Consider the following 27,910-nt stretch of genomic DNA (forward strand, 5'->3'; position numbering starts at 1 on the left):
GGCAGCTTTATTTTGAGCAATTGCAATATTCACAGAAGAGTACACATGGGCAGGTCTCCGTTAGATAAACAATTAGGGCAAGCTTTTATATCTTTTGTTACATACAGAAATGATCAACAGCTGCATTTTGTTTATACATATTCCTTCCTGATATCTTACTTTTATCAGCAATTTTCTGCTACAGTCTGCATTCTATTCTTATCTAACACAAGGTCAAAATAACCTCTCACAGTTTTTCCCACTTGCCCAGGCCCTGCATTAAAGTCTTGCATTATTAAATAGAAGAGTTAGCCTGACTCTTGCTCTTCTTGGAAGACATAGATGTCTGTGCTTTTCCCAACTTCCACACCCACTTCCAACTGATTCTGACTGACCAGTGTGACGTTGTGCAGTCTACATGGTTTTATAAAAACATGATAATAAGTGAATATAATGTAACTGGGATAGTTTTATAAAAAATTTGATAATAAGTGACTATAATGCAAATGGGATATGCTTTGTGCAAAAGGTCTCTTGTAAGGTATCATTACAAAGCTCATAATCTACTGAGTGTGATCATCCTATTTGTAGAAATGTACCACTCTTGTATCTTAAAACTAGAAATATAAAATGTAACTCTGAGGGCCTATTGTAATTATGTAAAGTGTGGGCCATTAATGATGGTTTGGAATCTTGATGACTCCCATTGTCTGCAGATGGCTGTTTACCTGTGAGTCTCCCTGTATATGTGTGTGCTGGCAAGTGAGTAATGAAGTCTTGCAGTGACATGCGATCATGTCACCTGAACTGGAATCCATCTTTAACCTGGTGCTTTTCCAGTGAGGGGAGGGGGTGGAAACTCAGAGGGACAAAGGGTTCCCGCCTTATGCAAAAGATATATAAAGGGGTGGAAGAGAACAGAGAGGGAGAGGAGCCATCATGGAGAATCCCCTAGCTAACACCTAAGCTGGAACAAGAGCTGTACCAGGGGAAAGAATTGTGCCCAGGCCTGGAAGGTGTCCAGTCTGAGAAAAACTTACTGAAGCATCTCTGAGGGTGAGATTATCTGTATTTAGTTTGATTAGGCATAGATTTGCGCATTTTATTTTATTTTGCTTGTGACTTACTTTGTTCTGTCTGTTACTACTTGGAACTACTTAAATCCTACTGTCTGTATTTAATAAAATCACTTTTTATTTAGTAACTTACTCAGAGTATGTATTAATACCTGGGGGAGCAAACAACTGTGCATATCTCTCTATCAGTGTTATAGAGGGCGAACAATTTATGAGTTTACTCTGCATAAGCTTTATGCAGGGTAAAACGGATTTATCTGGGTTTAGACCCCATTGGGAGTTGGGCATCTGAGTGCTAAAGACAAGCACACTCCTGTGAGCTGTTTTTGGGTAAACTTGCAGCTTTGGGACAAGTGATTCAGACCTTTGGTCTTTGTTAGAGCAGACTGGAGTGTCTGGCTCAGCAAGACAGGGTGCTGGAGTCCTGAGCTGGCAGGGAAAACAGAAGCAGGGGTAGTCTTTGCACATTGGATGGCAGCTCCCAAGGGGGTTTCTGTGATCCAACCCGTCACAACCAGTAGCAGTCTCGAGTTGCCAGCATCCTCAAAGCGGGGTTACGTCTTCGTCTGCAGCCTGGGGTGTGGGGCACTGGCAGGTTTAAACTAGTGTCAATGGTGGATTCTCTGTAACTTGAAGTCTTTAACGATTTGAGGCCGTCAGTGACTCAGCCAGAGGCTAGGGGTCTGCTACTAGAGTGGGTGGGTGAGGCTCTGTGGCCTGAGAAGTGCAGAAGCTCAGACCAGATGATCACAATGGACCCCTCTGGCCTTAAAGTCTGTGAGTCTGTTGCCCCCTCGGGGCTGGTGCCCCATGGCTGCGGGGGGCTCTCACTGTGGGGCCACTTGGCTCACATTGATCGTAGCATACACGCTGGGCTGCACGAGCTCGGGGGCAGGGGCCGGGCTCCCCCGCTTGGTGGGCAGCACCTGGTGGTTCAGCTCGGCGTAGGTGAGTCCGTCGGCACCGGGGTTGGGCTCCTGGGGCTGAGAGGGGAGAGAGTCACTGGGGTGTGTGTGTGTCTGTCTGTCTGTCTGTGTCTGTGTGTGTGCACCAACCCCCCCCCCCACGCACACACACATTCACACAAAGTAGGGCTTGTCCCCTCCAGCAGGGGGTGACAGGGACACACACACGCACACACACACACATACACTTGCAATCCCATCTGGAGATCCCATAAGCCCCTCCCAGCAACCCGATCCCCACCCCAAAATACTGAGTGTGTCAGATAAGGTGAGTGGGGCCAATGTGGGTCAGGGTTGGGGGTCAGGCCCCATGGGGGAACAGGGGACACTTACCAGGGTCTGCGTCTCTTTCCCTTCGTCAACGGAGGAGTCTGCAGAACAGAGACACCCGCTGAGCTGCACCCCCGGCCGGCCCAGAGCAGAACCCCACATCCCGCTCTGACCCCCGCATCCAGCCAGGGGGCTCAGAGCCCGGCACAGCCACCCCTCCCCACCCACAGCATGGGCCATGGTCATTAGCCCCATGTTTCAGAGAGGAAAATTGAGGCACAGAGACAGCAGCAGAGTCTAAGGGGTTATGGAGGGTCAGGGGGACTGGGAGTCAGGATGCCTGGGTTGTCACCCTGGCTCTGGGAGGGGAGTGGGGTCTAGTGGTTAGAGCAGGGGGCTGGGAGACAGGAGTGGATGGGGATTCTCCCTAGGTCATTGGATGGGAAGGTCCAGTGGTGAAGTGAAGGGGGGGAAATACAAAGCCCCAGGCCTGGTGGGGGGGAGAATGGGGGGCCCACAGAGGGAGACACTGAACTAGAGGGGGAGGGGAGGGTGACCTCCAGGAAGCTGGTGGAGAGGGAGGCAAGAAGCTCAGCTACCTCTGGGACCAGGGCCGGCTCCAGGCACCAGGCAACCAAGCACATGTTTGGGGCGGCACCTGGTAAAGGGCGGCCAATCTTGGGGTGGCGGGGGGCAGTGCGGCGCGGCGCTCGGCGGGGGGGGGTTCCGGTGGCGCGGTGCTCCGCGGGGAGGGGTTTGGCGGCGCGGCGCTCGGTGGGGGGTGTTTGGCGGCACGGTGCTCCACGGGGAGGGGTGTTTGGTGGCACGGCGCTCAGCGGGGGGTGTTTGGCAGTGCTCGCGCGGGGGGCTTCAGCAGTGCAGCGCTCCGCGAGGGGCGGAGGTGTTCGGCGGCGCGGCGCTCCGCGGGGGTTTCGGCGGCGCGGCGCTCCACGGGGGGCGGGGGGTGTTCGGCAGTGCGGCGGGGGGGCGGAGGCTGTTCGGCGGCACGGCGCTCCGCGGGGGGCGGGGGGTGTTCGGCAGTGCGGCAGGGGGGCGGGGGCTGTTCGGCGGTGCGGCGCTCGGCGGGGGTTTCGGCGGCGCGGTGCTCCGCGGGGGGCGGGGGTGTTTGGCAGCGCAGCGCTCGGCGGGGGGCGAGGGGTGTTCGGCAGCGCGGCGCTCGGTGGGGGTTTTGGCGGCGCGGCGCTCCACGGGGGGCGGGGGGTGTTCGGCAGTGCGGCAGGGGGGCGGGGGCTGTTCGGCGGTGCGGCTCTCGGTGGGGGTTTCGGCGGCGCGGTGCTCCGCGGGGGGCGGGGGTGTTCGGCAGCGCGGCGGGGGGCGGGGGGTGTTCAGCAGCGCTCCGCTCGGCGGGGGATGTTCGGCGGCGCGGCGCTCGGCGGGGGTTTCGGCGGCGCGGTGCTCCGCGGGGGGCGGGGGTGTTCGGCAGCGCGGCGGGGGGCGGGGGGTGTTCAGCAGCGCTCCGCTCGGCGGGGGATGTTCGGCGGCGCTCCGCGTGGGGGGGTTCAGCAGCGCGGCGGGGGCAGCGGTTGTTCGGCGGCGCGGCGCTCAGCGGGGGGGGTTCGGCGGCGCAGCACTCGGTGGGGGGGTGTTACGGCGGCGCGGCGCTTTTTTTTTGCTGCTTGGGGCAGCAAAAAACTTAGAGCCGGCCCTGTCTGGGACCTTCTCCTTGGTCCCACCCAGCAGCAGTTGTAAATCAGGCCCTGCCCCATATGGATGGAGCCCCCACAAGCCCCTCCCCAGGGTCCTGCCCCACCCTGGTACCCCCTTGGGTGTGCTACTCACAGACAGGATCTTGCTGAGCCGGGGCCTTCAACACCCCCAAGGGGCTGGTGCTAAAAGAGAGAAAATCCACTTGTAAATGTCATATCCCCCCACCCGCAGGGAGATTCCTCAACACACCCAGAGAGCCCCCCCCATCCTGCCTCACACTGAACACCCCCTAACACTCCCCCGCCACAACCATTAGACCACACTCCCCTGCCAGAGCTGGGGACAGAACCCAGGCAGCGGCGACATGTGGAGGGGGGGAAGCAGGGTCACATGACCCCCCCCCAGACAGCTCAGTCACATGGTGCAGCCGGGCCCCCTCCCTGCAGAGCAGCTGAGCTGGGGAGTGGCGCTGGACAGGGAGAGGCAGAGGCAGGAGAAGAGGAACGGCTGGGAGCTGCGGGGGGGGGTCACTGCTTTCCAGGCGGGGGAGGGGGGCGTGGTGTTACTCCAACTGTTCTGGGGCTGTGCCCCTCCACTGTCAGCAGGCCCAGGTCATCTCTGAGGAGTCCTGGCCCCCAACCCCCACTCTCCCCCCATAGCCAGGGACAGAACCCAGGAGTCCTGTGACCCCGGCAGGTCGAGCGGGAGGAGGGAGGAGCCGGGTTCCTACCTGTTCGATCTCGGTGCGGCTCCTTTTCCTGCAGAGGGACACAAACCAGAATCCCCCATGAGCCGATCGGGATCCCCCGGTCCCAGCGCCCGGCCACTCACCCCCACAGGGCAGCAGGGATGGGGGGCCTGGGGAAGTCCTCTCTGCTGGTGGTGCTGAGTCTGGATCCCTGCTGGGGTGGGACAGACCAGCAGGGGGCAGACACCATAGCATGCACCAGAGGGAGGGGCAGATTAATTGAGGGCTTTTCCTGTCCCCAGTCCTCCCTCGTTAGTGACTCGTTATAACGAACCTGATCCATAGGTCGGCTCCCCTGGCACCACAGGTACCTGAGAGGCACGGTGCCCACGGCTCATTATGCAGGGACCCCTCGCCCAGTGCTGAGATGCAGCCACAGATGGTGTGGGTGGGGCAGGGGGATTGGTTATATGGGGACCCCTCAGCCGGCGCTGAGATGCGGCCCCTCTGGAGTGGGACAGGTGCGTGTACAGGGATTACACATGCAACAGCGCCCTCTGCTGAGCCCACACCCCACTCCTTGGCTTCCCCATCCCAGCCGTGACTCCATCCCACCCTGTTTAGCGGCAGCTTTAACCCTTCCCTCGGTGGGCGGGGCACTCACTGGCTCGGGTTTTTCTGAAGCAGACGAAGGCCACGAGGAGCAGGAGGAGGAGGACGACGACGGCAGCCGCCACGCTCACCCCGGCGATGATGGGGCTGGTCATACCCGGAGGTGCCGGTGATTCCGATCCGCCTGGGAAACAGCAGCAGCCGTGAGTGCCGGGAGCAGCTGATCTGTTCCCCCCCAGCCCCTCCCACCCCAGGCAGCGACCAAGAGGCTGGGACACCGCAGGGCGCAGGCAGCAGAAAACTCTATGGGGAGGATGTTGAGGGCCCCAGGGCATCAAGTGGGGTCAGAGTCCGCAAGATTTGGGGGATTTGTAGCGCTGGGGGGCGCTGGGCTGCAGGGCACGGGGCTCAGCAGGGGGCGCTCTCCCCATCAGTCAGTGCTAGCCCCATTGCCCCAGCACGGCGCTAGGGGGCGCTGTCTGATCCAGCCTGGCCGTCATTTCTAAGGCATTTCACCCCCTTCCTCATGGCCACACTGGCTCAGGCCAACGGGCCCATCTAGCCCGGTATCCCACCTCCCATGCTGGCTGCTCCTGGCTGCTTCGCGGGGAGCTCCAGGTCACTGCCTGCCTCCCCCCATGGCCACTGATGGGCCCAGCTGCCCCCAAAGCAGGGCTGGCTCCAGGCACCAGCTTAACAAGCAGGTGCTTGGGGCGGCCAAGGGAGAGGGGCGGCACGTGCGGCAATTCGGGGGCGGCAGGTCCCTCACTCCCTCTAGGAGCGAAGGACCTGCCGCCGAACTGCCGCCGCTGATCGCGGCTTCTCCCCCCCACCCCCCATTGCTGCCGCCGGTCGCGATTGTGGCTTTTTTTTTTTGCTTGGGGCAGCAGAAATGCTGGAGCCGGCCCTGCCCCAAAGGAAGCCTCCGGCTCCCCGTTAGTGGCGGGTTTGTGTCTGAGCAGGAGGTTTCGCTCCCCTCCCAAATGTATTGGCAGCTGGGAGTCACTGCCCCTGAGAACAGCCTCAATCCCTCCACCTGGGCAATCACTGGGGGAAGCTGCCCCACAATCTGTGACTCAAGAAATTCCCCTCCGGCCCCGGTACCTGGCTCTGCGCTGCCCGGGCGGGTGGGAGCTGGCGCCGCTCCAGGCTGGGTTGGGTCAGTTCCCCCTGTGGGAATAGAACCAGTGTCTCTTGGGGCGGGGGGAAGGGCTAAAACTCTGACTCAGAGATCGCCCCCACCTTCCACGACCAGTGATGGATCAGGCACTGGGCCTATGGGGCCCGTGCCCAGGGGCGCTGGCCAAGTGGGGGGCCCTGGAGCCCCAGCCACCAGGTGAGCAGGATTGGAGTAGCCCCAGTACCCCGACCCTGGTCCCCCGCAGAAGCACGGGGGGGGGGGCAGGGGAAGCCTTAGCACCGGGACCTCCACTAGGGCCTCAGGAACGGGAGCTCTCGCTACATGCTGTGGCCTCAGGGCTGGGGGACTCTCACTCCCCACTGCACCCCACGGCTGAGGCGCAGGGACAGAGCTTCTCCAAACTTGGGGCTGCAGTGCGGGGGGCAGAAAGGAGCAAGTGGGTTGCGGGGCTGCAGTGGGGGGATGGCAGGGGGCGGGACCATGGGTGGAATAGGGGTGGGACCCCAGGGAAGGGGCAGAAAGGGTTGGGGCCATGGGACTCCCCCTTGCTCTGGCCTAGGCCCCAGGAAACTTTATTCCACCTCTGCCCGTGACTCAGCATCAATCGTTACTGTCAGTCCCGGGGAGGGGGGTTTGTGGCTGGGGACGGTGCTGGCTCGGCAGCCCCTTGGCCCTCACTCCTCTGTGTGTCCCCAGTGCGGGGGAAGCCGGGGAAGCATCCCCTGGGAAAGGCCCCTGCTCTGCAGCTCCCCCTGGGGGCAGGGATCCCCCCTCCCTCAGCCGTGAATCTCCAGGAGATTCTCCTCCTGGCTGGGGAATCCGCCAGTGACTCCGTCCCCACTCCTTGTCCAGGCAAATCCTAGGGTTCTGAGCCACTCACCTCCAACCACCAGCTGCACGGGGTCGCTGGGCTGCGAGAAGACAAAGGGCTCTTGTCGGGGCCGGTAGCTGCAGCTGTAGTTCCCTCCGTGCTGCCAGCCCACGGTGGGGATGCGGAACTCAGCCCTGTCCCCAGCAGGGTCCACGTGTTGCTGCGGGTTCAGGTCTCCAGCCTTGTGCAGGAAGAACCTCACGTCCCAGCGCGGACCCTGACAGCAGATGGTGATGTCTGCCCCCGGGGCGGTGACCCCAGTGGGGCTCAGAGAGATGGAGGGTCTGGGTAAGCTGGGATCTGCGCACAGGAGACAGGCTGTGAGAGCCAGACCCGGGCACCCACCCAGCCCCAGCCTCCAGATGCAGAAGAGAAGAGTGAGGGAGGATTTGATAGCAGCCTTCAACTACCTGAAGGGGGGTTCCAAAGAGGATGGAGCTCGGCTGTTCTCAGTGGCAGCAGATGACAGAACAAGGAGCAATGGTCTCAAGTTGCAGTGGGGGAGGTCTAGGTTGCATATTAGGAAGCACTATTTCACTAGGAGGGTGGTGAAGCACTGGAATGGGTTCCCCAGGGAGGTGGTGGAATCTCCATCCTTAGAGGTTTTTAAGGCCCATCTTGACAAAGCCCTGGTTGGGATGATTTAGTTGGGGTTGGTGCGGCTTTGAGCAGGGGATTTGAGTAGATACCTCCTGAGCTCTCTTCCAACCCTAATCTTCTATGATTCCCTTGCAGGCCCCAGGCATGGGAAGATCCAGGGGCCCCCGAGCAGAGATTCTCTTCCATATCCCAGAGTCCCCCTGACCCAGAATCCCAGCCCTGTGAGCTGGGCTCCCAGCACCACAGACACGGGGCTGCGGCTGCCTAGTTCTTGGGGTCCTCATATGCCTCATTCACTGCGTCTGGCCCCACCGGGTACAGAACGACTCAAGGGCTGGTCTCTAGCTGTCGGAACCGGAGAGCCAGAGCCCCACGCAGGAAGGGAGTCAGTCCCCCGGGAGGCAGCGAGGTGTCTTTATCCCCATTCTACAGGGGTGGAAACTGAGGCACAGACAGATTCACTTTCCTTAGTGAGCTCCCAGGGGCAGGAACTGTCTCTTCACTCTGTGTTTATGCAGCGCCTGGCACAACGGGGCCCTGAACATAGCGGGGGCCCTTCATGCTCCCCCAACACAAGGGATCCAGCGCTATTGAGGCCAGCATTTGCAGAGGTCTCCACTAACTGTGGGGGTCTCGGTTTGTGGGCACTTGGCCTGAGATTTCCCCAAGATTTAGGACCCCCCACAAGGAAGGATACTTTTGGAAACCGCAACATGCTCCCATCACACAGAGTCTGTGGCTGCGCCAGGAGCTGGGCCAGATCTCCTGGGTCCCAGCCCTGCGCCGTGTCCACCAAGCCACTGCTTCTCCTGCGGCCCCTGCCTCATTCAGCCCCGGCTGGGGCACTGCCTGGGGCGGGGCCTGGAGAACAGAGGGGATGGGATCACGGGATTAAATAGTGACTCACGGTTCCTATGCACAAGGGGAGCGTTAAAGTAGACTCCCTGCCCCGAGTCTCCAGGGGCTGCTGCTCCCCCCTGGCTGGAGAATCCCCCAGTGACTCCGGCACCGGTCCCCAGCAGGGCGTCCCCTCTGTGGGGTCAGGGCTCAGGGCAGAGCCTGGCTCTGAGCATCCCGTTGGCACCGAGTCCCCCTGAGGATCTGGCTGGGTGTGGGGCTGGGAGCCGGGCCCCTCACCTGCTACAATGATCTCGACGGGGTCGCTGAGATACGACCAGCGATTCGGTTCCGTTATGGGGTGATATTCACAGGTGTAGCTCCCTCCATGTTCCCAGCCGACACTGGGGATGGGAAATTCAGCCACGGTCCCATCAGGCACCGTCCGCACCTGCGGGTTCGGGTGTCCAGCTTTACGCAGAAAGAACTCCGTGCCCGGGTACAAACCCTCACAGCGGATGGTGACTCTTCCCCCGAGCGCCACCACCCTGCTGGGGCTCACCCAGACGGTGGGTTTGAGAAATTCTCGCCCTGCTTTCAACAAGAGACAGGAGTTAAACAGGGGAGACACAGCCCCCTGCCCCCCCCCCCAATTCAGTCCATCCGTCGTTCGGCCTCTCTAGGAGTCTGTCCCCTACCAGGGTTGGCACTGCTGCCCATGGGGCTTGGGGGCAGGGGGTTCACCCAGACATAGTTCAGGACCCGGCTGTATGAGAGATCACCTGCCCGCCCCCAGGCCCACCTGAGGCCAGCCAGGGAGCCTGAGCCCTGAGCCCTCTGCAGCTCTGCCCCCAGCCCCAGGGTTTGGAAATAGAGTCTGTGACCGGCGGGAATCGCACAAGACCCACCTTTCCCCAGGCCTTGGGAACAGGGGGGCTGTGAGTGCAGGGGAGGGAGCTATTGGAGGTGGATCTGGGGGTGGGGGAGGATCTGGGGGTTTCCCCCCCACGGCTACACTGACCGTGAACGTTTCGGTTACCCTGAGGGGATCTACATCCCACGGACAGGCCCTGTTAGCGTTTGCATGAGCTGAAATAAATCCACATGCCGTCCCCCATCCCCAACACTAACAGCTTGTGGGGGGCAGGACATTGAACCAGGGGACAGTTCCCGTTTGCTTCGTCAGACCCCGGGAGCCAGATTCAGCTCCTAGTTACTTCATGGCAGGGAGGGGGGCAAAGGAGAACGGGGACGGGCCTGAGCTCATGGGGGGAGTTTGGGTTGAGTTTTGGGGAAGGTTCAGGGCTCAGTTCCTCTTTTCCCCACCCCACGTATCCCCTCCCCCGTCCTTGATGTTACCGTCCTCCCCACAGACTGATACTCACCTCCCCACACCCCGCTGTGCCCGGCCAGCCAGCAGCCTGGAGAGGAGATGGCTTGTTAGTGACCAGATCCCAGAGCAACTGGATCCTTCACCCTGGTCTCAGATCCACCCTCATGGGCATACACACTGGCTCTCTCCGATACTCACCGAGAAAGAGGACAATGAGAGCAGATGCCATGACGGGGCAGTGGGGGCCCCTCAGCACTTACACCAACACCCCAGTGCTGAGCTCCACCCAACCTGAGGCCCGAGTGCGAGCAGAATGAGGAACTGCAGCCCCAGGAAGCCCGTGATGCACTTGGCCCCTTTCTTCCTCATCAGATGGTTTCTCTGGAATCTCCAGCCCAAATCTACTGCAGTCAGAGCAAAGCCAGCTCCCTGCAACACCCAGCAAACCACATCTTCTGCAGCTACCCAGCCCCCCACCCTCCCACCCCCATCATCTCCCAGCCCCACATGGGAGCTGCCCAGTCTGGTGACCAGCTGGGAATGTGGCAATCTCAGGAAGTGTCAAGAGGTGCCCAGGCTGCCCTGACCTTTTCCAACAGACCCATCTAGCCTCCCTGGAGCAGCAGCTCAGAGCAAAGGAGGGATCCCCCCCACACACAGTGCCACCCATGGACCAATCCTCTCCCATGGAGCGGGGCAGAGATTCCTTCCTGACCCAGCTGGGCCCAGCACCCACCCTGGAGCATGAGGGTGGAGGGGCCTGGACAACCTCCTTCTCAGGTACCGTTGCTGCAGACGCTGTTCTTAGCTGAGTGATGTGGCACAGAGACAGAACAGGGGGCTGGGAGGGGTTGTGGTTTCCGGCCCCCGTGAGCAGGAGAGGGAGGGATAAATGTAGATCCTGAGTTGTTAAAGGAGCAGTGGATAAATCTTTGAAAAGAGGAAGTCTGCCCAGAGCCGGTGCTCGCTTCCTGTTTCTGCTACTGCCAGTGAAATTCTGTGTAAATCTGATGCCCCAGCAGCTACCCTGTTATATACCCCGGTTAATGGAGGGGAGTGGGGTCTAGTGATTGGGGGCAGAGATGGCTGGGAGCCAGGACTCCTGGGTTCTCTCCCTGGCTCTGGTTGGGGGGTGAGGTCTGGTGCTTAGAGTAAAGGACACAGATCAGAGCCAGCCCCCTAGAGGTGAAAGGCCCCGTGTCCCTTCCCCAGCCCATCCCCGGGGCAGTGAGTCTCCGCAGCTCAGGGCCCTGGGCAGAGCTCACTTCAAGTTGCTGCAAAAGAGACACGGGAGGCAGCCAATGAGCCACCCACAAAGGGGAGGGGGCAAGATCACGGGGACAGAGCTCAAGAGAATCTGGCTCCCCCTGCAGATGCCCCAGCTCTGACTCCCCAACTCATTTGCCCTTCACCCCCACCCCTGACGTTCACCCATTGGGCCCCTCAGCCCCCTGTTCTGCCCCTTGTCCCATGTCCCCCTTCTCCTCCCCCGTTCTGCCCACCACATCCCCTATCCCCTCACACAGCCCAACCTCCCTCAGAGAATGTGGGGCAGAGGAGGGTGTGGGGCGTTGTGGGGGCAGGAGACTGGGAGAAAAGAAAGTGAGGGACCCAGGACTGAGGGGTCAGGAGCAGGGGGGGCAGTGAGAGGGGAAGCTGCCAAGCGGTAGAAATGGCAGCTCCCTCCTGGGGGGCACCATCTGACCCCTCCCCACTCACACTCCCAAACAAAGCTGCCCCCTGGCTCTGACCTTTGGGGGAGCCTGTCTGCCCTCAAACTCCTGTCCCCCATCCCGACCCCTCTGCCCTCAACCCCCTCCTCACACCCCCAACCTACATCCCTCAAACTCCCGGCTCCCCCCAGCCAGCTCCCCACAAACACCCGCCATGGGGGGCCCAGAAGCGCCGGTGGCTAAATCACTCTGCGCCCTGTTGTGTTCATGGAGATGCAATAAAGGGCCCAAGATGTGAACACGCCCCAGCCCCTGCCCCACACTGAACAGAGTTAAACACGGGCCAGGGGCGGGGTCCAGAGCCCGCAGCCTGCTCAGCAGGGCCGGTGCAAGGATATTTTGTGCCCTAGGCGAAACTTCCACCTTGCACCTCCCCCCCCCCTCCCGTAACATCCGTTCATTGAGGGGCAAATCCCAACGAGCCTTTATAGACCCCAGGGGCCAGCCGTGCCCAGGGGCTGCTCCCCAGACCAGGTTCCCCCCTCCCTGCCCCCTGAACTCCCCTGGATGGTGCACAGCCACCCCCATGAGCCCTCCCCACCCCACCCTGGCAGCCCCTGCCCCGAGTCCACTGACTGGCTTTGCCGGGCTTGGGCCGCTGCAGCAGCTCGGCAGGGAGGAGCTGCCTTCTGGGGGCTCCTGCGGCAGATGCATGTGGGCAGAGGCCCCCGTGTGCCCCCCGGCTCACCCCTCACCACGCTCGGGCTCTGCGGCTCCCGGGGCTGTGAGCTGCCGCCGCTGCCCCTCCTGGAGCCGGCTCAGGGCCCAGCGCCCCGGTGGCAGCACACATGCCCGGAACCCGCAGAGCCCGAGCGTGGCGAGGGGGGAGCTGGGGGGCGCATGGGGGCCTCTGCCCACATGCATCTGCTGCAGCCTGCAGGAGCTCCCCGCGGGGCGCCAGGCCGCAGCCTGGGCAGGAGGGGCGGGGGGGCTCGGCTGCTCCCCGCTAGTGGTGCCGCCATCTTTGCAGGGCTCCTGTCCCCCTATGCCACGCCGGCTCCTCCATGGCTGGGGCTCACCATCCCCGCAAGCCAACGCTCTGGCTCTCTGGTGCCTCCGGAAGGCAGCTCCTCCCTGCCGAGCCTGGGCACCGCTTTTTGGCGCCCCCAGGGCTGTCCTTAGGATTTATGGGGCCCTATGCTATTTATTTATTTATTTATTTTATTTTATTTTATTTTATTTTATTTTATTTTATTATTAAACTGGTGCCCCTATGCCCGACAGCAGCCTGAGCTTGCAGCCCAGTGGGGGCTGGGGCGGAGGGAAAAGGCAGAAAGAATAACAAGATGCCCGCCCGGCTCACCTCACGGTGGCGGAGAGTCACAGTTCCCCACAGAGACCCCCGTACCCTCTCCCTCACGCAGAATGGACATGCAGAAGGTACCTAATTAAAAGCACTAAACTTGGGAATAAGAAGTGTCAGTCACAGGCTTTTTGATATGCCCTGAAGTTTGTCAGACATTTATTTGCAAAAACTTTGTAGTAAGGGCGAGTCAGCTGTCTTGCTGAATACAACATTAAATATTATGGAATACATGATGCAGCTCTTCTCTGTTTTACATTTTCTCAATCAGTATTTCTAAGCTGATTTTATATTTTAAATGTACTCTTAAACCTTCATAAAGTAATCATCCCAGATTACTACATATTTAACTCACTGAAACAGGCATTATTTTAAATGAATCAGTCACAGACGTTTAGTGTGTTAATAACAGTGTTCATTGCTTTTAGAAAAAGGGACCACTAATTTACTGTGTGTGATCTCCAGAACAATACACATGTTTATGAAATTTCACCAACTTTAAAAAATATGTTTCCAAAGATTTTAGGCATAACAAAGGATTTTATATCTTACTAAGGTACTGATTTTGCTTAAAACTAGTTCATCAGATAGTCAGAAGTAAAGAAAGGGAAACTCTGTCAAGCTATCTGGAAGCAAAGGGCTGTTGCTTCCTTCAATGGGGGAGGGCGGGAGGTGGGGAGGGGAGAGGGGAGAGGGGGTGAAGGGAGAAATGGATGGACAGAAAGGACAAGACGACTTTGGAAGTAAGTTTTTTTACTATAGTAATTAAAATGTGTATTTTAGATAAGGGTGGTCTTTTGAAGAATTTATTTAAAAAACCATATGTCTGAAGATCCAAGCATTTAAGGCTAAAGATTATGGTGCATCTAAAAATCTATGCAAGGATTTTTTAGAGATGTGATTTTATAATCTTCACCAACTCACTAATGAAATATTTTTAAAGCAAATTTTAAACTAGACTGACATTTTCTGAGTAAATATTACAGAGATGCATAACTATTTTGGTCAGTACATTCAGAAACTGACAGTAGATATCTGGGGTTTGGCAAATGCCTGTTAAAGAGCCATTCAAGGGGTAATGAAGACATTTAACAGTTTCAGTGTTGTGCTAATAGGTCTGGCAGGCTGGAGACTGTTTCTCTTTTAACTACTAGATCCCCTTCCCAGGAAGACTCAGAGCCTGCAGGAAGGGTCAGAACAGGGATAGGGAACCAGTAGGGTGGACACCAAGACCCAGTGGTGCCCCAAATTTTCAGGTGCCCTACGCAGCTGCCTATGCCTGAGGACGGTCCTGGGCGCCCCCAACCACTTGCCACCCTAGGCGACTGCCTAGTTCACCTAGTGCAGGGGTCAGCAACCTTTCAGAAGTGGTGTGCCGAGTTTTCATTTTTCACTCTGATTTAAGGTTTCGCGTGCCAGTCATACATTTTAACGTTTTTAGAAGGTCCCTTTCTATAAGGCTATAATATAGAACTAAACTATTGTTGAATGTAAAGTAAATAAGGTTTTTAAAATGTTTAAGAAGCTTCATTTAAAATTAAATTAAAATGCAGAGCCCCCCGGACCGGTGGCCAGGATCCGGGCAGTGTGAGTGCCACTGAAAATCAGCTCGCGTGCCGCCTTTGGCACGCGTGCCATAGGTTGCCTACCCCTGGCCTAGTGGTTGCACCGGCCCTGCTGCTCAGCCCCACAGCAAACCCCCCATTGACCCCTGGGACCAGCTATTACAGACACAGCAGAGCAGGAACCAGGGGAGCCGTGGCAGGCGCTGTGTGAAAAGAGGGGTTTGTTCCAGCCCCGGCCCCGTTCGCTGGAGTGAGTCTCTAACCGGAAAATCCCCCGGGTTTGGGCATCTCCCCACTGGCCCCGGAGACACTAGCGACTGTTCTGGGGGGACAGAGGAGCCAGCGGACCTGGGCTGGAGCCGGCGTCACCGCAGCTGCTGTTAAAGTCTGACCCCGTTTCCTCCCGAGTTGGGGGTTCAGCCGGGGGAGGGGTGATAGCATTGGGGTCCCTCTCTCCGGCCGCTCTGCTTAGGACGTCTCCGCGGAGCAGGGTCTGGATGGCCCGGGGGGCCCAGGAGACGGGGGTGGCAGCCACAACGGTGAAGCGAGTCTCTTTCTTTAAGGCCCCAAAGGATGGTGGGTTGCACAGCCCGTCCCTGCAATATTTTGTGCACCAATGAGGCCTCATTTCCAACACCCCAATTGTGGGGCACGGATTTCTGCTCCCCCACTTCTCCCGTGTCCCAGCCCGGCCCGTGGGTTCTGTCCGGCGGCCGCTCGGGTTGGACTAATCCCGTCTTTCTGTCTCACCAACTTTCCCCCAACGTTCATTCGTCCAGGTTCTCGTGATGCTGCCTGAACTTCTCACTCACCTTCTTCAGCTGAACCCACCATGAGGGGACATTTGGAGGCTCTGGTATCACAGCCGCCCCCTGGCGTGGGGAGATTTGGGGGGCAGGGGAGAAGGAAGTTCTGGGGGTTTGTACAATAGAAATACAGGACGGGGGAGGTCTAGAGAGAAAGGGGGGAGAGAAAAGGTGCTGGGGGACCCCACTGCAGAGAGAGGAGGGGGACAGAGACCAGGGGGGCAGTAAGTGCCGTTATTCCAGCACCAGGGCCAGATGCAGCATCCCCACACACAGGGGCTGGGGGCTCTGTCTCAGGGACTGGGGTGTGTGCGATTCTGCGGGATGGGGGGGGCCCAGCTTGGGGAAGGGCGATGAGCCCTGGTGGTCCTGGGGGACTTAACTACCCAGCACCTGTTGGAAACAGGGGCGGCCCATCCATATAGGCAAACTAGGCGGTCGCCTAGGGTGCTAAAATAAATGGCAATAAATTGAAATAAAAAAATAAAATGAAAAAGAATGAAAAAGATGAAAAAAAATAAAATAACATAGATGTCATTATTTCAGTTCCTGTGATCATACGGAAGGAATATGAATTATAATTCATTTCTCTACATTTCTGAGAATTGTTTAATATGTCATATCTTTTATTTACTGCAAAAATAAATAATATTTTAGCGAATTTTTTTTTCAATTTGCGACATAGGGTCAAGATGACCCACTCCACAATTTTGATAAGCAATAACTCAGCCACAATTAAACACATCTGCCCGCGGCAAGAGCTGCAATGCTAGTGACACCTAACTCGACTATACATCAAGGTTGCATAGCTGGAAATTCACGTAGAGTGGAGATATCACAAGTTGATACATGTCAAATGGTCATTTTAACACACGTCGATGGTTAAGAATTGAGCGAATACTGTGGGAAATTGTGTTTCTTGGTGCCAAAGAATAAAGTCTCTCAGCATTATAAATCCAAAATGTGAGTATCTTTAAGCGATATTAAACCTTAGCGTTATTATCGGGCTGTATAATTATGAACTTTTCTTTGTTATAACTGGTTCACATGTAATAAATAAGGTCCATAAAGGAAAAGTAACAGCGTTAACGCTTAATAGACTACGAAAGTGATGTCACAGTCCAAGCGGGTAACCGTGAGGAAGGGGGTTACTTTCCAAACAACCGGTGTCGGGTTATAACGTCCAAAAAGGTCATTTTGTTTCTGTATAAACGCTGTAACTAACTGTTTTAATAGGTAAGTGAGTGTATGCTACTAATCATTGACCCTTTAAGCAGTGAAAAGACGTGTTGGGATGGCTGCAATGTGGTTTAAATCGCCAACCATGTGGTGTGTCGAAGCGTGCTATAATGCTTGCAGTCGCGAGCACAGTACATAACAATATTCAAATGCCCCATGGCAGAAAGAGGAAAAAGAAAACCCTCAGGAGCTGAGTATCGTAAACGAAAGGGTGGGAAGGAAAAGGACCAAACAAAACAGCAGGGATCCTTCCTGAAATATCTTCTCTTTAATCCAAATAAAGATGGAAGCAGTTCACAGCATCCAGATGAAGGAATTTTACTTGGAGGGGAGGTTAGCTCACATCCGCACGGAAGCAGTTTGGAACATCAAGATGAAGGTATATTACTTTGAGATGAGGGTAGCTCACATACACAAAAATGCAGTTTGGAAACTCAAGATGATGGAAACTTACTTCTAGATGAAGGCAGCTCACAGCATCAGACTGATATGGAAGTGGAGAAAATGTATTCACCTTCAGAGACACATGCAGAAATTGAAGTAAATGAAGCAGAAGGAAGAAAGGATGAGGACGTTACAAACAAGTTACAGTATGGGGACCCAGCTTCATGGCCCAGATGTAATGACAGCGTGCAGAAAATTCTCATGGAACATGGACTCAAACAAGTTCATGAATTTCCCTTCCCTAAGGATGGAAATAAAAGAAAATTCTCTGCTCAGCATTACAAGAGGAAACTCATTAATGGGGAAGAAATTCATCGAAAGTGGTTACAATATTCAGTGTCGAAGAACACTGTGTTTTCCTTTTGCTGCAAGTTGTTTAGAAATCAAGCACTTGGTACATCACTTACTGAAAATGGTTCGAAGGACTGGAAAAACATCTTCAATTCTCTCTTCACATGAAAGAAGTACAGAACATTTGGAATGTTTTCAAAATTGGAAAGAACTTGAATTACAGTTTAAAAAAGGATGAAGAAAATTTACGTGTGATCAAGGAAAAAGAAGAATATTGGCAATAAATATTAGAGCATCTGATTGCTTTAGTGAGAGTTCTCGGTGGGCAAAATTTAGCATTCCGTGGCTGCGGTAGAAATGAAAAATGATACACTCCAGGTAATGGAAATTTTTTAAAAATTGTTGAATACCTAGTTTTGTTTGATCCAGTCATGAAGGAGCATCTACGTAAAATAACTGATAATGAAACACAGATTCATTACTTAGGAAAAAGATATGCAGAATGAACTGATTCAAATCCTAGCAAATGCCATTAAAAATAAAATTGTAGAAGTTGCCCATTCTGCAAAATACTTTTCAATAATACCGGACTGTACACCAGATGTGAGTCATGTTGAACAAATGACGATGATCATTTGTTTTGTGGATATGGAAAAGCCTGCAGATGAAGATAATGCTGAAGTGCTCATAGAGGAACATTTTTGGGGTTTCGTACCACTGAAGGAGATGACTGGAGCATTTATGACTGAAACTATTCTACAAGAGCTTGAAACGATGTCGTTATCTGTTAAAAACTTTAGTGGCCAAGGCTATGATAATGGGAGTAATATGAAGGGTAAAGACAATGGTGTGCAAAGGAGAATGATGGAAATCAATCCCAGGGCCTTTTTCGTTCCTTGCAGTGAGCATTCTCTGAATTTGGTTGTCAATGATGCTGCTAGATGCTGTTTGGAGGCAAGCAGTTTCTTTGACCTGGTGCAACGTGTTTATGTGTTTGTTTCAGGCTCAACACGCTGTTGGGAGATTCTGACTCGCCATGTGAATTCTCTAACTGTGAAACCACTTAGTCCAGGGGTGGCCAACCTGAGCCTGAGAAGGAGCTGGAATTTACCAATGTACATTGCCAAAGAGCCACAGTAATACGTCAGCAGCCCCCATCAGCTCCCCCCATCCCGCTCCCAGCACCTCCTGCCCACCAGTAGCCCCAATGATCAGAGCCTTCCCCCTCACACCCCCGCACCTCCCGATCAGCTGTTCCCTGGCATGCAGGAGGCTCTTGGGGGGGCAGAGGGCACAGCAGGCTCAGGGAAGGGGGCAGGAAGGGGTGGAGTGGAGGCAGGGCCTGTGGCAGAGCCGAGGGTTGAGCAGTGAACACCCCCCGGCACATTGGAAAGTTGGCGCCTGTAGCTCCAGCCCTGGAGTCGGTGCCTATACAAGAAGCCGTATATTAACTTCTGAAGAGCTGCATGTGGCTCCGGAGTCATAGGTTGGCAACCTCTGACTTAGTCAGACAAGATGGGAGAGTCACATTGATGCTTTGAAGCCTCTTCCCTATGAATTTGGAAACATTTATGATGCCCTAATTGAAATTTCTGATGATACTACCTTTACTGGATCATCTGGCAATACGGCACATTCAGATGCAGAAGCTCTTGCAAATGGCCTTTCCAAGTTCATATTTGTGACGTCACTCATTTTGTAGTATAATATCCTTTTTGAGATTAACCTCACTAGTAAGCAGCTTCAGGAAAAGGACTTGAACATACATTCTGCTATTCAAAAACTGCAGCAAACAAAAAATATTCTGGAGGAATTCAGACGTGACGAAGGGTTTGAAAGAACACTGGTAGATTCTCTCAAACTTTGCTGAAGAAATAGATTTTCCAACAGAATTTGAACCAGAGCCAGTTCGCATTCGGCAAAAGAAACAGCAGTTTTCGTATGAAGGACGAGACGCACCCATTCAGAACCCAAAACAAAGGTTCCAAGTGAATTTCTACTTCGCAGTCCTTGATACTGCTATTCACTTGATTTCAACAAATGCAGCAGCTAGAGTCAGTATTTGGCTTTCTATATGATATCCACAGCTTGCAAAAGAAAACAGCAAAACAGAGAAGAGAATTTTGTATAAAACTGGAGTCGGCATTGACTCATGAACATTCAAAAGACATTGATGCTACAGATTTGTGTCATGAGCTTCAGGTTTTTTCAAGATGACTTAAGAAACATTCTACTCCTGAAGAAGTACTGAATTTGTTTGTGAAAATAAACCCACAGACAGTTTTCCAAACATTTTTATAGCTCTAGGCATTCTTTTAACTTTGCCAGTTTCTGTAGCTAGTGGGGAACGTAGCTTCTCAAAGTTAACATTGATAAAAACGTATCTGCGTTTAACAGTGGTTCAAGAGTGACTTGTTGGACTCGCCACAATGTCAATAGAGCATGAAATAACTGGAAAACTGGATCTAAAAGAACTAGTGACTGAATTTTCAAAACTTAAAGCAAGAAAAGTCATGTTTTAAGAGCACAGAGTGTTTTTTATTCGGAGTGTTTTGTAAATACAGGTTAAAGTTCATTGAAGAGTTTTCTTATTTCTTTCTATATTGGATGTGGTGGTAATGGCAGTTAAAGCAGGTTAGCGTAATGGATGGTTTTGGATTTGTAATAATAAAAATTATAATTAACATTTTAAATGCATTTTTATTTGAAATTGGACTGAAATATCATCTAGCTGCCGTGTACAAATCTATTCTGAACATTTTGTGTCTCTATTTTATCTGATCTCAGAAACATTGGTTGGCAGACGGACGGATGACGACCCGAATAATTAAGCCTCTGTTTAAAAAAAACCACTTTAAAAACATTAAAAGGAAAAAAGGGGCAAAATGTTTTCACTTTCCCAAAAACCTCAGCCTAGATCTGCCCTTGGGGTTTGGGGGTGGTGGCACCCATTGCATGGTCGCCTAGGGCACCAGTTGCTGGCAGCTAGTCTAGGGCCGCCCCTGAATAACTACAGCTATTCCTCCATGCCACGGGTTGACTTCTCGACTGAACAACCATCCTTCCGCGGCTTTCTGGCGTACGGACAGTTCCTTCCCTCTCTGGCAATTTCTCTCTTCCTGTCGCTGCACCTGAAGGTGCTGAATGGATGTATGGTCCGTACTATTTGCTTTACTTTCGCTACAGCTCACTTCCTCCTCATTTCTTCAGCCCGTTTCCCTTTGCTCACAGCTGGTTTCCGTCACATTACACTCTTGCTTTACTTCTCTCATAGTTTTCTAACAATTTCTTAGGTAACTTAGAGACTCGTTAATTTTCTTCGTCTTTCACTGCACGATTCTTCCCTTAATTTCCCCCCTCTGTCTTTCCTCTGTCTACCTCCTCCTGTTCCTACCATCTCTGTCCCTTCTGAATGGGACTTTCTCCCTGCCAGCTCTGTGCCTGGTGCCCTTTGACAACACCGAGGTCCCGGACCCTATCCATTTCTGGTGCCGGTTGCTACCTCGCTGGCTGCTGGTGTCTCTCTGCTCATGCTGGGAAGCCTCCCTACCAGAGCTCTACCAGCTGTTTCCACCAGGAGTGCTGGGAGGGGGAGGAGCTGCTGGCTGCTGTCCCCGGCTGTTTTCTCTCTCCCCCGCTAGGAAAAAATACCTTCCCAGGCTCGAGCTCCCCCCACTTCAGCTGCCCGGGAATCATAGGCGCCGACTCCGGGGGTGCTCCGGGGCTGGAGCACCTATGGAACAAAATTGGTGGGTGCTCAGCACCCACCGGCAGCTCCCCGTGGCCCCGCCCCGCCCCCCTGCTCCAGCTTACCTCCGCCTCCACCTCCTCTGCGACTGCGCCACCGCGTCCTGCTTCTCCCCCCTCCCTCCCAGCACTTGCGCCGCGAAACAGCTGATCCGCGGGGCAGGGAGGGAGGGGGAAGGAGGGGGAATGCGGCACGCTGGGGGAAGAGGCAGGGCTGGGGCGGGATTTTGGGGAAGGGATCCAACAGGGGCAGGGAGGGGGCGGAGTTAGGGCGGGGACTTTGGGGATGGGGTTGGGATGGGGGCGGGGCCAGGGGCGGGGATGCGGTGGAGTCGAGGCGGGGTCAGGGGCGGGGGGGCACCCACCGGCGCCGGAGAAAGTTGGCGCCTATGCCGGGAATCCTTGGGGTTCTCCCTACAGCAGCTGTTTTCAGGCTGCTTCTGAGTAGCCAACGTGTGCAGCTCCCACTGCTCTTTAACCCGACAGCCCCCAGCCCCGGTGGGCCTCACGCAGCCAGCCCTGGAATGTTCCTCCCTCCCGGGGACCCTCCAGTGACTCCGTCCCTGCTCCCCAGCTGGGCGTCCCCTCGGCTGGGCTCAGGGCTCAGGGCAGAGCCTGGCTCTGAACTGGCTGGCTGGGGGTGGGGCTGGGAGCAGGGATGCGACCAAATGGGCAGGTCCGATTTGGTGTGATAATAGCAGCGGTACCTCCCTGCATCTCTCCGGCTCACGTTGCTGATGGGAAACTCAGCCAGGTCCCGAGCAGGCTCCACGTCCTGCAGCGTGGTTGAGCTTCCAACTTTGTACAGAAGGAACCTCATGTTCCGCTGTGTAGCCTGACACTGGATGGTGATATTTCCCCCCAGGGCGACCCCCCCTGCCCCTGGGGCTCAGGGAGATGGAGGGTTTGGAGTAGTAGGTCTCTGCAGTGAGAAGGAGACAGGCCATGAGACAGACTCCGGCACAGTCACTGCGTCCCGTCCTCATCGCACGGTCCCAGAGACGGGTCCCTAGGAGAAAACCCAGCCAGAGGTCCTGGAACTAGGGGTTCTGGGGGCGGGGGGCTGGGTGGTTGTCACGGACTCCCAGGTCGTGCCCACTCTTGGCCCCATGCAGTCACTGGGGGGAACCCCCTTTAGTGAGACAGCCCTTCTCGGGGGGTCCACTCTCTCTCAGGGGCAGGAGGGCTCGAGACTGGAGAGGGGGAGCAGGCGGAGCCCACCTGGATGCGGAGAGACTGGGATGTGCTGTGCTGAGGGAGACCAGGCCTGAGGCCCTGAGAGTTTCCTGTGCTGTGTTCAATGCTCAATAAACCCTCCTGTTTTACACTGGCTGAGAGTCGCTCCGGTCTAGAGAACAGGGTTGCATTATTACCTCTGGGCGTGGAGGCCCCGGGGGTCCAGAGCGAGTGGGCTCCCTAGGGGGCCAGTGCTGCTGGGTTTGAGGCTACCGACCTGGTTGGCGGTGCCTCAGTTTCCCCACCTTGGGATGGAGGCTCTGGCCCAGCTCTGTTGAGCACTACCCTTGGCACTTCGCCCCCCCCCCCCCCGGAGGTCCCGCATCCCTCACTGGCTTTGGCTCCGGGTAAGGACCAGGGCGCTCTGTGTGCCATCCGGCCAGTTCTCCAAGTCATTACCCATTAGCACCTCAGGAGGCAGGTGATCGTGCACCCCGACCTCTTTGGGTCCCTCCTTAGCCCCCCATTTCAGGTGTATCCTCGCTACAGGCACCTTGACGGGGGGCCTGAACACTCCCCTCAGGGTCAGGTAGGCATCGGGCACTAGCTGGTCTGGGTCCACCACCTCGGACCGCGCCAGCGTCACTTCTGCGCCGGTGTCTCAGAACCCCTGGACGCTCCTTCCCCCCACCTCAATGGGGATGACGTGGTGATTGTCCCCCAGGGCCTGTCCCAGGCTCACCCGGCGGATTGAATAGGGCGCTCTGGACCTGGAGCTCCGCCTTCCCCTGCTGGCCTGGCCTGGCGGTCCCCTCCCCCTGGCACAGCCCTCTCGACTGCGGCCCCCTGGACCAGCAGTGCCCCCTCTCGGTGGGCTTCCACCCAGTTGACACCCAGCGGGTTCTGCTTGGCCGCCATTTCCTTCATCTTCAGGCAATTACATTTCAGGTCCTCAAGTCCCACGAGGGGGTCGCCCCGCCCCGGCATTCCCGGGCACCCCTGAGTTGGGCTTCCTGGAGTCCCACCTTTGAGAGGTCTCTGGATGACTCCCCTTCTGAGCCCCCGATGTGGGTCTCCCTCCTGCCCCCGATCTACTGTCCACAAACTCATCCACCAGTGCACTTAGTTTTGTTTAATGGCTTTCAGCACCCCCACTATAAAAATTGTTCCAGCACCTATGAACCCAGCCAGACGAACCTCTCCAGGATCCCAGCGATTCCTGGGAGTTACGACCGAAACTGCCCAAGGACCTAAATCCAGAGCACCCCTCTGTACCCGTCTATCTACTTAATGGGCCACCCCAGACCAGTGTCCCCCCTCCCCATCCCTGCCACATGGGATCAGACCCTTGGGCCCATCCAGCCAGTATCGTCGCCCCACCCCCTGGATCAGGCCCACAGGCCCTCACAGCCGCTGTCTCGTACCCAGCAGCCGCCAGTAGCTGCTGCGTCTCTGGCAGGCACTGGAAACCCGCCGCTCTCAGGCTGGTGGCACCGGTCAGGGACAGATTGTGTCTGGTACAGCAACACCCGGCTCCTCCCCAGCGCTTCGCACCCACAGATCTCACTGCGCTTCACAGAGGGGGGCAGGGGAACCAGCCCCATTTTACAGAGGGGGAAACTGAGGCAAAGAGGGGGGCAGGGACTCGGCCGCTTTCCCCCAAGAAATGATAGCCATACCAGGAATGGCAGCCAGCTCTCCTGAGTCCCAGCCCCGGCGCTCTCCCCACTAGGCCACACTTCCACCCAGGGAGTGTCAGCCTGGCTCAGGGCTGTAGTCCATAGAGCATTGGTGGGCTATTGGCTACAGCAGAGGTCCGAGATCCAGGGTTATATCCCCAGCTCCGGGAGGAGAGTGGGGTCTAGAGTAGTGGGGCTGGGAGCCAGGACTCCTGGGTTCTATCCCTGGTTCTGGGAGGGGAGTGGGAGCTAATGGTTAGAGCGCAGGGGGTGGGTGGCAATTAGAGGTGCTGGGTGCTGCACATGTAAGGGGACTGTTAGCCCCTTACTGACCCACAGTGGGGCTTTTGGGTTTAGTTAGACACAATCAGATTTATTTTTCATTTTGGTTTGTGTATCTCCTCTGGGCTAACCCCAGATGCTTTTGTTTGCTTGTAACCTTTAAGCTGAACCCCCAAGAAAGCTATTTTGGGTGCTTAATTTTTGTAGTTGTTTCTTTTAAGACCTAACAAAAAGCCTAAGTTCCAGCTGTATTTTTTCCCTTTTGGTTTTTAATAAAATTTACCTTTTTTAAGAACACGATTGGATTTTTTGGTGTCCTAAGAGGTTTGTGCGCATGTTGTTTGATTAGCTGGTAGCTAATTTCCTTTGTTTTCTTTCTCAGCTCTTCCCCGAAGGGGGGGTGAAAGGGCTTGAGGGTACCCCACAGGGAGGAATTCCCAAGTGCACCTTTCTGGGTTCAAAGGGGTTTTTTGCATTTGGATGGTGGCAGCGTTTACCAAGCCAAGGTCAGAGAGAAGCTGTAACCTTGGGAGTTTAATACAAGCCTGAAGTGGCCAGTGTTCATTTTTAGAATCCTTACGGGCCCCACCTTCTGCACTCGGAGTGACAGAGTGGGGATTCAGCCTTGACACCCAGTAGGGCCATTCTTATGGCCTTATTCACCTACTACAACAATCCACACAATGTCACTGGGCTCCGACCAGCTGGGCGGCTCCGATCTGGAGTGAGATCAGCAGCTGTAGAACGCTGCGTCTTCCCACCTGGCTCTGGGGATGGTGAATTCACCCCCGTCCCCAGCAGCATCCAGCTCCCGGATTTCAATTCCACCTTTATACAGAAATAACCTCCTGGCCCCGCACCGACACTGACAGCGGATGGTGACGGCTCCCCCCGGGGCGATCACCCCGCTGGGGCTGATGGAGATGGAGGGTCTGGGCACAGGGAGCTCTGCATTCACACACAAACAGGAGTGAGATGGGGAGACACAAACCCCTCCCTTGTGTCTGTAACCTGCCCTTAGTGCCCAGCCCCAGGGACAGCGCCAGGGCTAACAGACACCTCACTGCATCCACAGGGAACCTGTGGGCTGGATTCTGATGTCAGCCCCCAGGGTCAATCCGGAGTCACCCGTGATTGCAATGGGTGCAGGGCAGAGTTCTGGTCTCAGCCCTCACCCTGGTCTCAGATCCGCTCCCCCCAGGACATACACCCTAGTCTCAGTTCCGAAATCAAGTGCAACCAAAGCAAGCAGAGGTCCCTGCCGCGAGGGGGGGGGTGCCTCAGGGCAGGGAGGGAGCTGCCGCAGGGCTCCCCACCCCAGCTCACCTCTGCTACGCCCCCTCCCCGAGCACGCCGTTGCTGCTCCACTTCTCCCACCTCCCAGGTTTGCGGCACCAATCAGCTGTTTGGCGCTGCAAGCCTGGGAGAGGAGGAGAATTAGAGTGGGGGCGGCATGCTCAGGGAGGAGGCGGAGCAGAGGTGAGCTGGGGTGGGGAGCTGCCGCGGGGGGGGCGCCTCAGGGCGGGGGGGGGGGGGCGGGGAGCTGCCACAGGGCTGGGGGGGCAACACAAGGTGGAAGTTTCGCCTAGGGCACAAAACTTCCTTGCACCAGCCCTGTGGCCAAGCATCATGCAGCTCCCAGCTTGTCCATGTCTCTGTGGGGAGAACATAAGAACGGCCATACTAGGTTAGACCGAAGGTCCATCCAGCCCAGTATCCTGTCTGCCGACAGTGACCAATGCCAGGTGCCCCAGAGGGAGTGAACCTAACAGGTAATGATCAAGTGAGAGGAAGGAAAGGGCACCCTCAGTGCACCCTGCAGCATTGGGGAAGGTGCATCGGGCTGGGAGCCAGGAGACCACAGGGTCTTGTCTGCAATCTTCAACTGACCACTACAGTAGAACCTCAGAGTTACGAACTGACCAACCAGCCACACCCCTCATTTGGACCTGGAAGTGAGCAATCAGATGGCAGCAGAGATAACTTTAAAAAACAAGCAAATACAGAACAGTTCTGTGTTAAACATAAACTGCTAAAAAAATAAAGGGGAAGTTTTAAAAGATATGACAAGGGAAGGAAACTGTTTCTGTGCTTGTTTCATTTACATTAAGATGGTTAAAAGCAGCATTTTTCTTCGGCATAGTAAAGTTTCAAAGCTGTACTGAGTCCATGTTCAGTTGCATGAAGTCAATGTTCAGTTGTAAACTTTTGAACGACCAGCAATAACCTTTTGTTCAGAGTACTGAATATTTCAGAGTTACGAACAACCTCCAATCCCGAGGTGTTTGTAACTCTCAGGTTCTCCTGTATTTCCATGCAGATTCACAAACAGACCCTCCCCTCCCCTCGCACACCCCGCCTGCTTTGTTGCATTCTGAGTTCAAAGCTGGCTAGTGACCCATGTAGGTAAAATTAATACGTGTTCATGCAATTAAAGGGGGCAGAGTTAAGGAAAACTTAACTGTGGCATTTCCTGGAGCTGGAGGGTTTGACTCTGCAGCCTTCCCTCTCAGCCTGCCAACCTGCCCACCTGCGACATGAGCCGTGGCACCGTGTGGGGAGTGGGTGCGATGGGGAACACCTGGGTTTGCTGCCCCTTGCACCATAGCTGAGCGGCACTGGCGGGTTTACACTGTAACGCCTGGTTCTAAGGGGCTTTTCTCAGCATGTGAATTAAATAAACCAGGTTCAAAAGAAAATCAGAGAAAGAGAAATTCCATCCTGTGCCCCCAACGGGTCACCAGCCGGGAGAGACCCAGGGACCTTCTAATGCCCCCGCAGAGACCCTGCCCCCGAGCTGGAGGAGACACTGTCAGTGGTTATGTGGCCAGGCCCCTAGAGAGGGATGTGACACAGGCTTTGTTTATATAGCCATCCCTTCTCCCCTAAAATCCCCATCCTCTCTGCCCCTCTCCTGTCTCCCCTCAAACCCCCTCCGCCCTGCACCAACCCCAGCCCATCTCACCCTCGTCCCTGTCCCCCCTCCAACCTTCATTGACCTCTCCTGTCTCCCCTCAAACAACCCATCCCGTCTCCCTTCCAACACCCACCCACCCACCCCCTTTCTGTCTCCCCTCAAATTCGTGTCCCCCACTCCCTCCCCGATCTCAGCCTGTCTCCCCTCTAATCTCTTCCCCGCCCCACCCTCGGCCTGCCCCCCACACTCCCGTACCCTGCTGCTCTTTGCAGAGGGTCTCACAGGCCCAGATGGCTCAGGGGGGTTGGAAACTCTCTCCCTCGCCAGCGTTACACAGGCCGGGGGCCGGGGCTCGTTTCAAACCGAGCCCCTGGTTCTACTCGGTTCCTGGGCAAACCTCCAGCAACAGCCGTTCAAAGGCAAAGCTTTCGGGTTAACCCCACGGACAAGGAATCAAACCCAGCCTGTCTATTGAAATGGGGGCTGAGCGACCGCGGCCAACAGCCGGAGTCAGACCGGCTCCAAGTCTCGCTCCTTCAGGAGTCACCGGAGCAGAGCCGCTTGTTTCCAGAACAGCCGGGCTTTGGGGGAGGAACCGGTTCATTTCACTCTCTGGACGGACAGGCAGGGCGGCCGCTGACCCCGCTCCTAGTGTAAGCGGGGGAATGGTCTCGCTATTATGGGGATC

At 55.7% G+C, this 27,910-nt stretch overlaps 1 pseudogene; it reads right to left on the reverse strand.

Annotated features, from left to right (window-relative positions):
* Positions 1–1,882: 1,882 nt before the first annotated feature.
* Positions 1,883–26,621, reverse strand: LOC135893070 (leukocyte immunoglobulin-like receptor subfamily B member 3; annotated as a pseudogene).
* Positions 26,622–27,910: the final 1,289 nt, after the last annotated feature.

Source organism: Emys orbicularis, chromosome 21 (assembly GCF_028017835.1).
Source record: "Emys orbicularis isolate rEmyOrb1 chromosome 21, rEmyOrb1.hap1, whole genome shotgun sequence".
Taxonomy (NCBI): domain Eukaryota; kingdom Metazoa; phylum Chordata; order Testudines; family Emydidae; genus Emys; species Emys orbicularis.